The following is a 19,741-nucleotide window of genomic DNA, read 5'->3' as shown; positions in this document are numbered from 1 at the left end:
TTCATAAGCATAAGTACCCAACCCATAATTTGGAGTTAGCAACAATGGTGTTCATACTTAAGATTTGGCGACACTACTTGTATGGTGAAAAATGTATGATTTACACAAACCACAAGATTCTTAAGTATTTACTCACGCAGAAGGAGTTGGATCTACAAACAAGGAGGTGGATAGAGCTGCTGAAGGATTACGACTATGTGATAGAGTATCACCTTGGCAAAGAAAATGTGGTAGCTAATGCGCTAAGCAGGAATTCAGTAAGTGAGTTATGAGCTATATTCGTGTATCTAAGTGTGTGAAATGATGGGGGATTACTCGCAGAACGACAAGTAAGACAAACATTGTCACAACAGATCAAGGAGAAACAAGCCCGAGATGAAGAGTTAGAGAAGAGGGTCAGCCAAGTGGAATAAGGAGTGAGAGGGGACTTCGCACTAAATTGTAAAGGAGCACTCTGTTTTCATGGAAGACTGTGTGTGCCAAGAAACGATGAGCTTCAACAAATTATTCTTAATGGAGCTCGTAATAGTCTGTATGTAATGCATTTAGCAAGTAATAATATTTATTGTGACTTCCACAAACTCTATTGGTGGTTTATTTTGAATCGAGTTGTTATAGAATTTGTGGCGAAGTACCTAATTTGCTAGAAGGTCAAAACAGAGCATCAATGTTCTTCATGACTGCTATAACCACTCAAAATTCCAAAGTGGAAGTGGGAAAGGATCACCATGGATTTTGTGTCAGGTTTTCCACTAACTACGACTAAGAAGGATGCTATTTCGGTGATTGTAGATCGCCTCACTAAGAGTGTTTGAAACTTTGGAAAGACTCGTAGAGATCTACTTTGCTGAGAAAGTTTGATTGCATGGTGTGGCAATTTCCATAACTTCCGATCAAGATTCTCGATTTCCTTTGAGATTTTGGAAAGTCTGCAAGAAGTTTTGTGTTTGAAACTTCAATTTAGTAGTGCTTATCATCCTCAAATAGATGTACAATCTGAGAGAGTGATACAAGTGTTGGAAGACATGTTGCGAAACTGTGTTTTGGAGTTTCCAGGAACCTGGGAACGTTATATACCCTTGACAAAATTTGCCTATAACAATAGTTACCAAATGAGGATTTGGATAGATCCTTTTGAAGCACTATATGGAAGGAGGTGTTGAACACCATATGTTGGCTGAGTTGGATGAAAAGCGAATAGTTGGTCCTAATTTGGTTCGCGAGACCAAGGATAAAGTAAAGTATATATGCGAGAGGTTAAGAGCTGCTTTAGATAGAAAAAAGTCTTATGCTGACTTGAAATGGCGAGATGTTGAGTATCAAGTGGGCGAGAATGTATTCCTTACGGTATCACCATGAAAGAAAGTCCTAAGGTTTGGGCGTAAAGGAAAACTAATTCTGAGGTTCATTGGCCCCTACGAAGTGGTGGAAAAGATTAGTCTTGTAGCATATCGACATAAGTTTCCCCGTGAACTCGGTCGAATACATGATGTGTTTTATGTATCCATGATGAGGAAATATCGTACAAACCCATCCCATGTAGTGTTCGTAGATGATATTGAAGTATGACCTAATTTGGTTTACGAGAAATAACCAAAGAAGATTGTGGCTGACAAGGTGAAAGTCTTGCGTACGAAAAGGTGTAACACCCCTAGTCCATATCTGTTGTCGGAATAGAGCTACGGAGCATTACCGTAAGTTTACAAATCACAATGAACAATTATTCAACATATACAAAACATAACATAAATCATAGCAAAATTATCCAAACTCAAACATATAGTCCTTTACGAGCCCTCGAGGCCTTAATAAACACCTTAGAAATGAATTGGGACTCAATCGAAAACATATAGAGAAAAATTTCAAAAATTTCATACTGCAGGGGTCACACGGCCGTGTGTGTATTTGAAATAGGGACACACAGTTGTGTCCAAGCACGTGTCTGTGCCTGTGTCCAGGTAACTCTCTGACTTGGGTCACACGGTTAAGCCACATGCCTGTGTGCCAAGTCATGTACCTCTCGAAATGGCCTCACACGCCCGTGTGTCAGGCCTGTGCTAGGCCGTGTAACTACCTAATTTACAACCCTTTTTAAGCTACGAGGGACACACGGCTAAGACACACGTCCGTGTCTTTGGCCGTGTGGACAAAAAATAGGCCATTTCGAAGCCATTTGTCTTACCCAAAGCCTAGTCACTTACACAAACCAAATGCACCTATCCTCATGCATTCAAATTGTACCTAAACCATGCATAATCAAGTTAAAACAATATGTTATAAGTTCATACAACCAATATGCCCCAAAAGGCACCTCAATCTCAACATTAAAACATGATTATACTTATGATGATTTAACCACAAATCAACTAACCAATGTAACTAGTTTTATACTAACCATTTCCCTAATGTTCACTCACCATTATCATACTCACAAACACCAACTTGACCATTCAACACCTATCATTACTACCTTAGAAAACTTGAACATATGAAAATTCATCCAAACATGCCAACTAGCCATTTATCAACTCAAAGTTTACTTTCAAATTCCAAACCTCGACAACCACAATCAAGCATATCAAAACAACATTCCATAGCATGCATTTGATTTGCCAATCCATCATTCACCATTTAAGCATCAAAATGCCAAAATGTTAACAATTAAAACATCACATTTGCATGCCAACATAACAACCTATTCATCAACCAAATGTCTCAAATTTACAAGTCATATATATAATGACCATTTCATCAAACCACGAAACACCTATACATGTCATTATAATCATGACTCAAAATCATCAAAATCTACTGATATAGCCGATGGATAGTGTGATGGATCTCTGACAAGCTTCCAACCCGAACGAGCTTCCAATTATTAAAAAATAACATGGAAAATATCACAGAGTAAGCATATAATGCTTAATAAGTTCATAAATTATAAACAATGCTTACCATTTCAATATATAAGCTTAAAAGCAATTTATGAACTATCCAACATAGCTTGGCACAAGTCTAAGCATCAACAACAATTCAAGTTAGTGATAAACACATAACTTAGCAAACTCATCACATAACATAATAGCTTTCATGTACATAGCATATAAGCATTCATACTTTCATAAACATAGCTATGCATACTTTAAGCATTAACAACTCATACCTTTTCATGCTTTGATGGCATTACTAATCGAAACATCTATCATTCATTCCTTTTGTATACCCGTTGAACCACTGAGAATAATATTGGATACGCGGGAATCTCACACATTGTGTGCTAACATATGGTCGAAACCATTTCTTTCTCTTTTCTTACATAGTTGCTCACTCTCAATCCATAAATGGGTCTGTTCATACAAGCTATCGATTGGAACATAGCTACATGGTGCTCCTGACACAAGCTCTCAAGTATCCGTAACACATTCCAAAACTCAGCCACTGGTAGGACCTTTAGAACTAGCACCCGGAACACAGTAACCTTAATAAGATGTCATTTGTATCTTATATATTCCTAAGGTTCAAATGGGATCCGAAAGTCGTCGAAACTTTGTTGGATATTTTCGTAAAGACATAATATGATAAAACAACAAAATAACCTTTAATTTAAATATATTCAAATGATAATTAAACATATGAACATACCTTAATCATAAATGAAGATATACGATCAACTAGTCCAACATTTTTTCCTTTCCCCGATCTAAATTCGTACGATGCTTATCTTGATCTAAATAATCAAATTCATCCCATTCAATAATCATTCTATTCAATTCAATCCGAAAATCATATTTTAGTAAAATTACATTTTTGCCCCTATAGTTTAGATTTCATTACAATTTAGTCCCTAGCTCATAAAAATAAAAATTCATGCAATATCCCATCAACCCACTATAGCCGAATTTCATATAGGTCCCTAGCAATCCATATATTTCATTTTTTTCACAATTTCACCATGTATATTTCCTATTTTTCAATTTAATCCCTAATTGACAAATTCATCAAAATTCAATTTACAATAGTTGTTTAGCTAACAAAAAATATTCATTTTCTTCCATTAAACATCCCAAACATCACATAAGCGTTCATGGTAAAACCCTAACCTTTTAACAATTTTGCAAATTAGTCCCCAAGCTAGCTAGATTAAGCTACAACAACTCCGAAAACATAGAAATAATTAAAAATATGACAAAAATCACTTACATGCATAAGGAGAAAGATGGTCGAATTTTTAAGCTTGGTTATGGCTTTCTTATGCCCTAATTTTGGTGGTCATCTTCATTTAAGAAGATGATACTTCCTTTTTCTATATTTTAATTAAGTTGTTTCATTAATTTACATTTTTAAACTTATTAATTAACATCCAAATCACTTAATTTAATGCCCATGTTTGTCCACTTAAATAAAAAAAGGTCTAATTACAAATTAAGGCCACTCATATTCAAAATGCATAGCAATTTGACATCTTTTACTTATAGAACTCTAATTTTGCACCTTATGCAATTTAGTCATTTTTATCAAATTAAGCATGCAAACGATAAAATTTCTAAACAAATTTTTGATATGACACTATTAACATGTTGTAGACATTAAAATATTAATAAAATAAATATATTCATGTCAGATTTGTGGTCCCAAAACCACTATTTTGATTTTTTTGAAAACGGGTTGTTAAAAAGGATTCCTTTAGTCAAGGTCTTGTGGCGAAACAATAAGACCAACGAAGCTACTTGGGAAACAAAAGAATCAACGAAGCAATAATATCCTAAATTTTTTAACGAAAAAAATTTTGAGGACGAAATGTCTTACGTGGGGGAGAGTTATAACATCCCGAGATAGGGACTGGAAGTTTTGGTCTCGCCAGTGCTTTTGCGAATTAGGAGTTCACCAAGTGAATACCAACAAGGATTTTACCAGTATTTTGGAAAATTGATGCCTGCTAGAAGAATTAGTAAAAAGTGTGACAAAAGAAGTGGTAAGAAGGTTTGCCAAATTCATTGAAATTGTGTTCGCCAATTTTTTTGGGAGCTAGTGTTCGCCAGTTAAGTTGTGAACCGGGGTTCACCAGGTAAGTTACGAATTGGGGGTTCTCCAATCAAGGTCCAAGCCAAGCTCAAGTTAGGAAACAAAGATATGGTTTATCTAGGACTAGTTTTCGTGTAAGTAACACCTTTCTAAAGTCAAGTAGGGCATCCTAAGACTTCCAATACACTTATTTCCTATAAATACGACCCTTATATAATAAGAATTCTCTTATCAATATTCTATTGTCAAGTCTCTATTATGAATCAAGTTCATAACAACCAAGGTAAGCCTCTGTCTTGTTAAGGTTGACTTTCTAGAAAGCTAGGTTCGATTGCATGTATGAATTCTATAAGTTCTATTTCATTACTAATTTGTGTGTATGTGTATATTGCGAACCAGCCAAACCATCTACCAACAAGGATAAAGGTAAATCCAAGATTGTTTAATTATCAACTTTATCGATGAGTGGTTAAGAATTGCCATGTGTGTGCAAACTGTTATGTGTTCTGAAACTTAAGGTTTTCAAACTAAGTTTCAAAAACAAGGTTTATTTTCTAAAAACTCTATTTTCAAGTTCTAACACTCTGTTTTGAAGATAAATTTTTAAGTCACATTTTTATAGCCATGTTCTAAAAATTTGTTTTATGCGTGCTCCTATGTGAACCTATGTTTTAGTATGTGTTTTTAAAGTACGATTTTATAAATAGTGTTTATGCACTTTTGATGTGATCCCGGCCGCATCATGTTACGACACAACTCGATGCCACCGAGATTGGCCCAAACTCGAGGGGCCCAAGTGCAGAATGAAGCTTTTAATTTCAGTTTGTCAATTTGGTTGCTGGAAAATAAGGACTTTGATTCATTAATTTTTTAGTTATTTTAGTTATTTTAGTTTGTGTTTTAATTATGTCATAGTTTTCACATCATTAATATGTGTTCTGCATTTAGTAAAGTCATGCATTATATAGCTTTCATGTTAGTTAAGTTTGCATCATTAAATTAAGCCATCTTAGTTTAATTATGTAACTTTCATGTTAGTTAAGTGATACGACCTCGGTTTAGTGATGAATCCGAGTCGTTTAGTTGCCCGATCGATAAACGAAGAAGTATGCTTTGTTTTATAATTTAAAAGAAAATAGACTAAGTTAAGTTTACGGAAAGAAAGATGATTCGTGTAAAGAAGAGGATAATGTGTAATGTTAGGATAGAAAAGATGTGGTTGGAATTTGGTCGTTTACGGTTTAGGTATTAAAATGGAATGGTTTTTGGTATGTGTATGAAATGGTATGGTTTAGAATGAAGTAGACCAAATTGGCTCAAAAAGGTCAAGGATGAACCAACACTAAAGAAGAGTGTTGACCCGAAACTTATAGTACCTAAAAGAGTCAGAATTGGCAATTTGGAAACCTTGACCCGATACTTAAGAAAGTATGAACCAAAGGTATTAAGGGTGAACGCCACACTCGGGTTTAAGGAGTGATAAGTTCAGAAAAGACTCAGGAAGATGCCACTAGGAGCTAGATAAGTCTTACGGATCTCGAACGAAATTTGAGAGAAAATGCCTCACAAATTCGATAGCAATTCATTAACAAATTGTCAAAAGTTTTTTTACAAAATGAAATTTTCAACTATTTATCAGCAGCACATAAGCTAGCCGAATGGTCACATACATTCTTAAGAATTAAGCAAATGAACCCAAATAATGGTGCTAGCAAGGTTCGGCTGAATAGGAGCTCCAATGGACAACTTCTAGATGTATGGATGAATTTTGAACAACTTGGATGGTGCATGGATGAACTAGGTTCAGCCAATGTACATAAATAAGCTCATTTAAATTGAAACTTTTGCTGAAAAGTGACTAGCAATTAAGGAGGTAATGAACATCCATTTAAGGTGTGAAAGCCTTGAACCAAACAGCCTCTATGTGTGAACATTTTCCTAGCAATGTGAAAGGAATAATTTAGGTTGAATGGGCAGCTTGGGAGAAGGTCACCTAGGAGACTTCAAACAACAGCCAAATTTAATTTCCCAAACATACATGTGCCGTCCCTTACATGTACCTTCTTTTAATTCTTCCATACACCAAGGGCGTCCAAGTGTAGTGTACCTGCAGCAAAATTCATTCAATAAATCAAATACATTTTTAGACACATTAATTTGGTAGCAAATGACACTAAAATTCTGCACATTAAAGTCGACAACCTTAGGACATAATTAAAACATGTAATAAAGTTGACACATTAAAAACATGCATAAAAACATATTAATCAGCTGTAGAAATTAAGACAAATTAATAACATGTGATAATAACTCAATTAACATGCATAATTAAATTCGTCCAGATTTAAGACCAATTAAACAACGAAAATTAATTGAGCTGTAAATAACTAATTTAACTAACTGAAATAATTATTTCAACAACTATATTAATGACTAAATTATATTGAGCTGAAATTGAGCTGGTTCAAGCTCATTGAGCTAAAATGGAGCTTAATTCATCTTGCAACAAATTGCATGAAGAGCTCATAGAATTGGCCCAAGCTTCTTCGATGCGTCCAACTAAAGTCTCGCCCCAAACTTTATCCACTAAAGCCGAAACAGCCTCTTTGAAATGCTTGGCTCGTGATCGGGTGATAGGACCTTGGGGCAACTCCAAAGGTTCCTTGTTCGAGCTAGGTGTGACTTGGGGCGTGGCTGTATCATCCTCCCCCTCTTCAAAGCGATTTGCCCTCAAATCAGAATCTGCATCAAAAAGGGATATGTCAAAAACATTAAAACTCGCACTTATGTTATACTCACCAGGTAGGTCGAGTCGATAGGAGTTCTCGTTGATCCGTTTTAAAACTTGAAAGGGCCATCACCACGTGGTAATAGCTTTGACCTACGTTAGGCTGGAAACCTTTCCTTCCTCATGTGAACCCAGACCCAATCGCTAAGTTCAAAGACAACTCTCTTTCGACCCTTATTCACTTTTCGAGTATAACTTTCAGTCCCTGCTTCAATTTTTGCTCAAAATTTTCGATGTAACTCCTTAATATAATCGAAATTTTTTCTAGCATCTGCATGAATAAGTTGATCGTTAGGTAAAGATACTAGATCTAAGGGAGTTAACGGATTAAATCCATAAATGATTTCAAAAGGAGAGTGTTTGGTTGCCGAGTGAATGGATCTATTATATGCAAATTCGATATGTGGTAAGCACTCCTTCCACGACTTAAGATTTTTCCGTATAATGGTGCACAACAAAGTAGATAACACACAGTTGATGACTTCCGTTTGGCCATCTGTTTGGAGGTGGCAAGTGGTTCAAAACAACAACTTAGTTCTGAGCTTTCCCCACAACGACTTCTAGAAATGACTCAAAAACTTCGCGTCTCGATCGGAAACAATCGTTCTTAGGATGCCATGCAAACGAACAATTTCTTTTGTACAAGAAATAAAATGAGACATTTTTGAAAAACGATCGACTACAACAAAAATTGAGTCCTTCCCCGTTTTAGTCCTAGGTAATCCAAGGACAAAATCCATGGAAATGTCCTCCCGAAGTGCGTCGGGTATAGGGAGGGGTGTATATAGCCCGTGCGGCTTAACCTTGGATTTGGCCTTCTTGCACGTCACACATCGCGCACAAACCCGTTCAACGTCTCGCTTCATTTTTGGCCAGTAGAAATGCTCTTGGAGAGTTGCTAAGGTCTTTCCAATGCCAAAATGTCCCATGAGGCCTCCGCTATGCGCCTCATTTACTAACAACTCCCGTATCGAACTTCGCGACACACACAATTTTCCTTCTTTAAAAAGGAAACCATCGCACCTATAAAACTTATCAACAAAAACATTTTCACATGCAACAAATATTTCTCCAAAATCACCATATTTAGTTTACAAATCTTTTTACAATGTAAAACCAAGCAATCTAGAGTCCAAATACGATAAAAGTGTATACCTTCTCGAAAGAGCATCAGCCACAATGTTATCCTTACCCATTTTATATTTGATAACATAGGGAAATGATTCCAAGTACTCTACCCATTTAGCATGGCGTTTGTTTAATTTATGATGGCCTTTAATGTGCTTTAATGCCTCATGATCAGAATGGATCATGAATTTCTTCGGCCACAAATAATGCTGCCAAGTCTTGAGAGCTCAAGTGAGCGCGTACATTTCCTTGTTGTAGATTGCATAGTTCAATGCGGCTCCATTCAATTTTTCGCTAAAGTATTCGATAGGTCTTAAATTTTGTGTTAACATGGCTCCGATTCCCACACCTGAGGCTTCACATTCAATCTCAAATGTTTTAGAAAAATCAGGCAATGCTAACAATGGAGCTTTAGTAAGACAATCTTTTATAACGTTAAAAGAATTTTCTTGCTTTTCGCCCCAATGAAAGGTTGAGTTCTTCTTGATGGTACTTGTCAACGGTGCGGCCAACGTGCTAAAAATTGGTACAAAACGCCTATAAAAGCTTGCCAAGCCATGGAAGCTTCTCACTTGGCTTATACTCGTCGGTCTCGGCCATTCCTGAATTACTTTAATCTTTTTGCTATCTACTTCAAGGCCTTCCGAGCTGACCATGAAACCTAAGAAAATCACTTTGTCAGAACAAAATGTACACTTCTTAAGGTTAGCATACAAAGTCTCCTTTCGAAGAACTTCCAAAACAGATCGAAGATGTATTACATGCTCATCCAAAGATTTACTATATATAAGTCTATCATCAAAATACACGACACAAAACTTACCAATGAACGCTCGCAATACATAATTCATAAGTCTCATAAAAGTACTAGGAGCGTTGGTTAGGCCGAATGGCATGACCAACCATTCATACAAACCATGTTTCGTTTTAAAAGCGATCTTCCATTCATCACCTTCACGCATTCGAATCTGATGGTATCCGCTTTTGAGATCAATTTTCGAGAATAGTTTGGCACCACTTAACTCATCGAGCATGTCATTTAGGCGCGATATAGGATGCCTATACTTAATGGTGATTTTGTTTACAGCGCGGCAATCAATGCACATGCGCCAAGTTCTGTCCTTCTTTGGCACCAACAAAACTGGAACAGCGCAAGGGCTAAGACTTTTTTGAATGTAGCCCTTTTCTATGAGTTCATTGACTTGTCGTTGAAGCTCCTTAGTCTCTTCGGGATTGGTTCAGTATGCTGGTCGATTTGGAATAACGGCTCCAGGCACGAAATCGATTTGGTGCTCAATCCCACGAAGGGGTGGTAAACCACTAGGCATATCATCCGGAAACACGTCTTCGAAATCCTGCAAGAGAGACAAAACAGAAGAAGGGGGATTTCCAGTTAAGTCATTAGTATTTAATAAGTTTTCCTTATACACAAGTACAAGGATTGGTTGCCTCATCAAAAATGCCCTTCGAACATCACTAATTGTCGCAAATACATTCAATTTTTCATTCACTCTTTCTTTTTCATCTCTCTTTTCTCTCATTCTTTTCACTCTCCTTTTTTTATTTTTCTTTTTTCTTCTTTCTTTTGTGTTTTCATTCTTTTCTTTTTCCCTCATTTGATCTACAGAATTTTTCAACTTGATTTGATTTTCGTAAACTTGTTTTGGTGTCAACGGAGATAATGTCACATTCCTTCCCATGTACTTGAAGGAATAACGGTTTGAGTATCCGTCATGCATAACTCGACGATCAAATTGCCACGGGCGGCCAAGTAGCAAATGACCCGCGTGCATAGGGACGATATCACATAGAACTTTGTCAGAATATTTTCCAATAGAAAATAAAACTCGTACTTGCTTCGTCACTTTTAGCTCTCCTCCATCATTGAGCCATTGGAGTCTGTACGGACTTGGATGTTTGGTGGTCGGTAGACTTAGTTTTTCCACCATGAGAGTGCTTGCCACATTTGTACAACTTCCTCCATCGATGATGACGCTACAAAGTTTCTCTTGGACCTGACAATAAGTATGGAAGATGTTTTCTCGTTGTTGCTCGTCTTCCACACTTTGAATGCTTAGGCTTATTTTGACAACAAGTAGTTCTCCATCAAAAGCATGTTCAACTTCTTCTTCGTTGTCAGAAACCGCTTCGGGCTCATCTTCAAGTTCTTCCTCCTCCGATTCAATTTCTCCATTCGCATGAACCACCATATTGCTACTGTTGGGACATTGGCTGGCGATATGCCCCTTCTGAGGCACTTGAAGTACTTGATATCCCTTATTCGATTGGCAAATGAATCAGTCGCCTTGCCTTTGCTCATGTCGCCCATAAGTTTACTTGTCTTGGCAGGCACCGTTGGCTCTTTGGCACGATTAGTCAGATTGTTTTTACTTTTTCTTTGTCCCCATTTCGTTGTGCTCGTGGTGGGATAACTTCGAACGGTGCCCTTTCGCTTGAGTTGCTTTTCCACCTTAATGGCCATATGCACCATGTCCACGATCTCGATATAATGTTGTAGTTCCACAACGTTAGCGATTTCTCAGTTGAGACCAGCAAGGAAATGCGCCATCGTTGCTTCACGATGTTCTTGGACATCGGCACAAATCATTGCAATCTCCATCTCTTTGAAGTAATCTTCAACACTCCTTGATCCTTTAGTGAGGCTTTGGAGTTTTTGGTGTAGTTCCCGGCGATAGTAAGATGGAATGAAACATCGTCGCATCACAGCCTTCATTTCGACCCAAGTCATTTCTCAAATCATCATCCACTCGTCCTCGTTCTCGATTGCCTCGATTCCTTTGACCTCTTTGCCTTTCACTTTGGTTCGACCCTTGATCACTTTCGGCTTCACTTGGGTTATAGAGGTCGTCTTGATTGATTTCCAGTTGGCCTCGGTCTCTTTGTGGCCCTTAGGGTGTTCGTTCACATTGAGTCCTCTCTTCAACTCGTTCCAATCGCTTGTTGAAGGATTCCATCTCGTTTTAGAGCATACGTTGGAATTCTCGCAACATGGCTTGTTGAGCCAAATCCGGCACTCCACCTCCTCTAGGTGTAAAGTTTCAAATTGGTTGTCTTCCTCCTCCTTCCTCCATGTTTTGTTCGGGGATTTGAGACATGAAATAGAAAACCTCACAACAAAAACCTCACAATTCTCTCAAAAAAAGAAAAGTTGATGACACTCACATTCCTGTTTGCGCTTGTTTTTCAGCTTTTACCTCCACTCTAATGCGCTCACACACTCGTGCCTTTGTCCACTCAATTTCATCTCGTGATTTCTTAGGAGACTCGATGGGACGTTATCTTAGTCCAGAGGGTCGGCTTCAAAATGGTTCAGAAGGGATTGATGTTAAGTTATAGGTAGGCTAAAAGAAACAAGGGAGGTTTTGAACTAAGTGTGGCGTGAAAGAAAAAAAGAAAAGTATTAGGGAAGGACCGAGATTACAAAGAACCGAACAACTTTCAGAACTTGAAACACAAACTTTTTTTTAATTCACGAAATTTTTTAATTTACTTCCCTTTTTTTTAATTTCGTATATATGTATTTTTTTAATTCATAATTTTTTTCGAACTTTTTTTGTACCTATTTCAAAATGACTTTGAGTGCTCGTACTTCTCATTTTAACCAGCTTTGATACCAAATGATACGACCTCGGTTTAGTGATGAATCTGAGTCATTTAGTGGCCTGATCGATAAACGAAGAAGTATGCTTTGTTTTAGAATTTAAAAGAAAATAGACTAAGTTGAGTTTACGGAAAGAAAGATGATTCGTATAAAGAAGAGGATAATGTGTAATGTTAGGATAGAAAAGATGTGGTTGGAATTTGGTCGTTTACGGTTTAGATATTAAAATAGAATGGTTTTTGGTATGTTTACGAAATGGTATGGTTTAGAACGAAATAGACCAAATTGGCTCAAAAAGGTCATGGATGAACCAACACTAAAAAAGAGTGTTAACCCGAAACTTATAGTACCTAAAAGAGTCAGAATTGGCAATTTGCAAACCTTGACCCGATACTTAAGAAAGTAAGAACCAAAGGTATTAAGGGTGAAAGCCACACTCGGGTTTATGGAGTGATAAGTCCAGAAAAGACTCGGGAAGACGCCACCAGGAGGTACATAAGTCTTACGGGTCTCGAACGAAATTTGAGAGAAAATGCCTCACAAATTCGGCAGCAATTCATTAACAAAATGTCAAAAGTTTTTTTAGAAAATGAAATTTTCAAATATTTATATGCAGCACCTAAGCTAGCCAAATGGTCACATACATTCTTAAGAATTAAGCAAATGAACCCAAATAATGGTGCTAGCAAGGTTCGGTTGAATGGGAGCTCCAATGGACAACTTATAGATGTATGGATGAATTTTGAACAACTTGGATGGTGCATTGATGAACTAGGTTCGGGCAATGTACATAAATAAGCTCATTTAAATTGCAACTTTTGTTGAAAAGTGACCAGCAATTAAGGAGGTAATGAACAACCATTTAAGGTGTGAAAGCCTTGAATCGAACAACCTCTATGTGTGAACATTTTCCCAACAATGTGAAAGGAATAATTTAGGCTGAATGGGCAACTTGTGAGAAGGAAACAGCAGCTCCCTTGGCCGAATGGTCACCTAGGAGACTTCAAACACTAGCCAAATTTAATTTCCCAAACATGGATGTGCTGTCCCTTACATGTACCTTCTTTTAATTCCTTCATGCACCAAGGACGTCCAAGTGTAGTGTACCTGCAGCAAAATTCATTCAATAAATCAAATACATTTTCAAACACATTAATTTGGCAGCAAATGACACCAAAATTCTGTACATTAAATTCGCCAGCCTTAGGACATAATTAAAACATGTAATAAAGTTGACACATTAAAAACATGCATAAAAACATATTAATAAGTTGTAGAAATTAAGACAAATTAATAACATGTAATAATAACTCAATTAACATGCATAATTAAATTCGTCCAGATTTAAGACCAATTAAACAACGAAAATTAATTGAGCTGTAAATAACTAATTTAACTAACTCAAATAATTATTTCAGCAACTATATTAATGACTAAATTATATTGAGCTGAAATTGAGCTGGTTTGAGCTCATTTAGCTAAAATGGTGCTTAATTCAGCTTGCAACAAATTGCACGGAGAGCTCATAGAATTGGCCCAAGCTTCTTCGATGCGTCCAACTAAAGTCTCGCCCCAAACTTTATCCACTAAAGTTGAAACAGCCTCTTTGAAATGCTTGGCTCGTGATTAGGTGATAGGACCTTGGGGTAGCTCCAAAGGTTCCTTGTTCGAGCTAGGTGTGACTTGGGGCGTGGCCGTATTATTAAGTTTGCATTTCAAACCATGCATTTAAGCATCTTAGTTTAAATAAATAAGTTGCTGGACATTTTTTCAACTCATCTTAGTTTAATTAATAAGTGTTTTTGTTGAACTTTATTTAATAAGTGTTGCTCTTAATTAATCTAGTTCCTAGGATTATTTATTGATGCATGAGTTAAGTTCATTTAATTATGCTTCTTTAATTAACTAGTTGCTGGAATAATTGATGCATATGTTTTAGTTCATTTACTTAAGTTAAGTATTAATGTGTGTTATGTTTAATAAGTGCTTATATGTGTTTAATAAGCTCATTTTAATGTGTTTATTGTAGGAGTCTTTTCAAGTCATAACCGTTACAATTCAAGGCTGTTACAAATTAAATAAAGTGGCTGTTCAAGTCATTTTCGGTTACAAAGTAAAGGGGCTGTTACAAAGGAGGTTTATACATCATTTAAGGAGGTTTTAAGGAGCATTATATCATCTATTTAATTTCGACAGCAACCTTTTAAACTACCAGCCCATTTTTTCCATTTCAAATGTTAATTCAAGCATTCAGATACCATTAAGGGGCTGGTTAATAAGTTGGTGTCTATTCGGCTGGCCAAGGGCTAACTCAATAGTCATTTTTCAAGCAATTAAAGCCATTCATTCAGCTAAATTGAAGTGAATTCAAGAATGGAGTTATTTGGCTCAAGAATGTGAAAAGACTTAAGTTTTGTTTCAGTTTTTTTTAAATGGCACATTAAGTTGAATGTTTGTGACCATTTGGCTAGCCTATTTTAGCACTATAAATAGATGAAATCAGCCTCTGTAAAGGGACTTTTGCCAAACTTTTGCCAATTTGTTTAATGAAACTTTGTTTTTGTGAGGTTAACTTCCTCTCCAATTTCGTACGAGTCTCGAGTGACTTATCTAGCGAGCTAGTGGCGTCATCCTGAACTTGTTTCTGAACTTATCACCAACCCTGGTGTGGTGTTCATCCATCTAAATATACCTTTGATTCCTACTTTGCTAAGTAACGGGTCGAGGTCCATCAACCTATTCCCAACTGTCACCTTAAACCATATAAGATTTGGGGCGATACTCGTTATAGTATCGAATCTTTCTTAATGTTTAAGTTCTATTATTCATCTCCATCACTTACTTTTTCTATCCTACTTCTTTGTTAAATCGAGCCCATCCAAAGTTATTCCATCTAAAATCCATCTATCTTTTATCCACCTTGAACTTATTCCAACATACAATTCAGTACTTAACCAAAATTCATCCATTTTTGAAACCGAACGAAACTTCCTCGTCGACGATCAGGAAACTCAAATACGACTCGATTCAACATCGATGCAGACCGTATCAACTTTGGTGTGAGCTTTATGAGCAAGTGTTTTCGAGCAAGCTTCATATGCGAGCTCTATGTGATAAGTTTCTGTGCGAGCTCCTAAGTTGGATATAATGACAAGGCCCAGGATTCTGAGTACTCACCATAAGTTTTCTATGGTGTACATGGAGAGATAAAGGAATGTTTAGTTGTGCTCCATTCACTAGGACATGGTGTACATGAGAGTGCATTGCTTCGCGCTGCAGTTATGAGACATGTTATAAGGAAGATTTGACACATTCTAAGGTGTTATAAAGAGGCATATCAAACAGATTTTGATAAGATAAGTGTGGGGGAGAACATATTTTATGTTTCCCCAGCCATTCTGATAAGACAAGTATGTGAACATATTTCTTGCTATACAAGATCCATTTTCAAACAAGATAAGTTTTCAAGTATGGATTTTCTACAGGCACAGCTAAAACTATTTTTATAGACTTATATGTTTTCGTGCCAAGCCGGCAAAAGGGTGAACTGGGTCTCGCATATTTACGGTAAACCCAGCTAGCGACATGCTTTTCAAACTAAATCCAGTTTATGTTTTACAGTCTTTATTTTACACATACTCTACTGATTCCTAATTATTCAATGAGTTCTTAATGAACTCACCTACTCCTCTCTTACTTCGTAGGTAAGTAGGCTACAAATGGCAGTGGTGAGGTAGATGACTGAGCAAGGCTCATGCTTGAATAGATATTGGTGAACCTAGAAAATAGGCAATAATATTTTATTTATGTGGATTTTAGACTTATTAGATTTTGATTATGTTATTGGAATAATTTCTTTAAAAATTTTAAATTTATTTTGTGAACCATATCTTAAAATATTAAATTATATTTTATTATGAATAAAGTTTGATATGTCTTCGTGCATGGGTGTTAAATTGTATTTCCTTTACGTTTGTGAAAATGTCTTAGTATTATATGGAAATTAGTATTACTGCGAACTGTTGTCTTCTGCAACCCTAAAAATTACATGCGTACCCTTATTACCGATAGTCTTACTACTCTGGAACCCTAAAAATTACATGCATGCCCATATATATGAGTGAAACTTAGTAAAGTGTTAAGAAATCTTGAAAGAAGAAAGGGGCATACCGCCGAAAGGCATTACATACCATGTTTGGCTAGTTAAGGTGCTGGTTATATTCTAATAAGATGGTTAGGAACAAACAATGGATTTGACCCAAAAGTATTCATTTATACATATAATCTTGGATTGTTGTACAAGTTTTCTTACAGTTGTATACCACCCATATGGAAAATAGAATAGGATCTTGACGCGTGTCAAGTTCTTATCTTCAGGAAATATTTCCCTAGTATAGATCTAAAGCAATCTAAAGTGCTTCATTCCTTTACAAAAACGGAGGTGCTAATTAGGATCCCCACCATATAATACAAGGGTGTGCCACCACCCCTCTCACACACACTTAGAGTGGGAGTGTATTTTCTATTAAAATAATAATAATTTAGGACTTATTCAATCAGAACTCTTTTATTTCTCTCTATAAATAGAGAGCACCGTTTGAGCTATTATTAACACACAGTTACCTACATCATTATTCTGCTAGAAAGTAATGATAATTTATTTACAAAGAATAAATTATATTTTTGAGAATTGCAAATTTTACTGGTTTATAGAGAGAACTTATTTTCCTACTAAAAGTAAGTAAATAATTTCTTTTCTGTGATTTGGTACGTGTTGCTCGAGCCCACATTCAATGCAATTCATAGTTCAAGGATATCAGAGAAGGCTATTCAGTTTACATCTGCTTCGCACAAAACATAGGTATAATTTTAGTTTAAGTTTATTATGATAAATATCACGAAAGACTTAGTTTTATAAAATTGAACTTATGTTGTACCTAAAACCATTTTCTTAACCAAACTTTTTCAACACCATAATCTAATTCAAATTAAAAGTCGTCAAACCAAGAGGGGTTGCATTTGGGAAACGATCATTTGATCAAATAAAAGTTGCTATTAGTGCCTCTAGAAAACGAAGTACCTTTTTTTTCTTGGAATTAATGCATGTTTTATGTTTGTTTTACTATCTATGAAAATTAATCTTCTCCTATTTGTGACTATTATCTCAATAGTAATTTTTATAAAATTTGAGAAATTGATTCACTCTATTCTAGAAATCATCTCAAGCCAAATGGATGGCTAAAATTCCTTGCATTGACTTCACCATTATTCAAAATGGAAGTGACTTTATTCATTATTTGAAATTTTATTCACTTCATATTAGGATTTAATAAATAATAGGTTTAAAATTCATATATGTCTAGTATCTTATTTTATTTTAATTTTTTAAAAAATATCAATATCTAACTTAAAATCATTAAGGTCTCAATTTTGGTCCACAATATATCAGTATGAAAAGTATTTGCAGCTTAAGTAACTCTTGACGATGAGTAAAATCTTGAATTTTTTTTTAATTTAAACTTCGATTTTCATAGTGGTAGGTTTTATCTAGTTTTTTTTTTTAGTTAAATTTATTCTTTGTTGTTTACTTTTGTAATGTTATACCTAATCACCTCATTAAGAGGACATCCTCAAGTCAACCATCTTAATTTGAAAGGGCTTGCCCATAGAGGGATCATTAGGGCTAACCAGAAGTCTAGCACATTATAGTAAGACCTTCCGTAACTTTATACAAACTCTAAACGGTACCATCAAATCATTACTTATTAGGGCTCTTTATAGCTGGATCGGAGATCATCGATTTGAGTGTGCAATGTAACACCCCTAACCCGTATCCGTCGTCGAAATAGGGTTACAGAGTATTACTACAAAAAAATACCTTAAAACATTCACTAACATACATTTCATGAATCATATCTAAACTCATTCAAACAAATGGATATCATCCCTATTTCGAGTCCTCAAGGCCTTAGAAACACTTTAGAAGTGATTCAAGACTAAATCGAAAACATTTAGAACTTCATGAAAAAGGATAGAATTTTTCACATTGCAGGGGTCACATGGCTGAGTGGACAAGCCGTGTGACTCACACGGCTGAGACAAACACTAATGTCTCAGGCCGTGTGGACATTCGAAGTAGGGACACATGGCCGTGTTCTAGCCTGTGTCCATGCCCATGTAACTCTCTTACTAAGGTCACACGGCCAAGCCACATGCCCGTGTGTCAGGCCATGTGCTAGGCCATGTAACTGCCTGACTTGCAACCATTTGAAACCTACGAGGACACATGGCCGTGCGGCTGAGACACATGCCCGTGTCTTAGGCCGTGTGGACAAGAAATAAGCCATTTTCAAGCCATTTCTTTCACCTAAACCATGATCATACCTACAAGCCATTTGCACGTATTTTCAAGCTTCAAAATGTACCTAAACCATGCATAATAAAGCTAGTTCAAATGGTATCTATCCATACAACTAATATGCCAAAAGGCATCTCAACCACAATCATCAAATAAACTTAACATAACATACTTATCTATGAATCAACCATATATAACTACCTATTTTCCATACCAAAACATAGCACAATTGACCATATGACAAACCACAACTAAACATACCAATTTGGTCATTCAAAACATACATTCACTTGACCATTTCAACATCAACCATCAAATCACTAATTTGCCAAAAGTTCATCAACCAAAATACCACATTTACATGCCAAACATAATGACCATCTCATTATAAACAATTCACCCATACATGCCATTATAACCATGATTCAAAACATTAAAATCTACCGATATAGTTGATGGATAGTGTGATAGGTCTCTAACAAACTTCCAAACCGATCGAGCTTTTGATAATCTATAAAACATAGAAACGAAACACAACGTAAGCGTATAATGCTTAGTAAGTTCGTAAATCATGAACAATGCTTACCATTTCAATACATAAGCTTAAAAATAAACATGAATCAATCCAACAAACCTTAGCAGAAGCTTAAGCATCATCACCAACACAAGTTAGTGATTAAACACATAACTTAACAATACAATCACATGGTAAGGTAATTTTCATGAGCATAATATATATGAACTCATACATTTCATATCATGGCTATACAAACTTGATCATTAAGACTTCATACCTTTCCAAAATTCCATAGGAAAATCAATC

This window comes from Gossypium hirsutum, chromosome D04 (assembly GCF_007990345.1).
Source record: "Gossypium hirsutum isolate 1008001.06 chromosome D04, Gossypium_hirsutum_v2.1, whole genome shotgun sequence".
Lineage (NCBI taxonomy): Eukaryota > Viridiplantae > Streptophyta > Magnoliopsida > Malvales > Malvaceae > Gossypium > Gossypium hirsutum.
The sequence above is the reverse complement of the archived record's forward strand: the minus strand, read 5'-3'. Positions refer to the sequence as shown.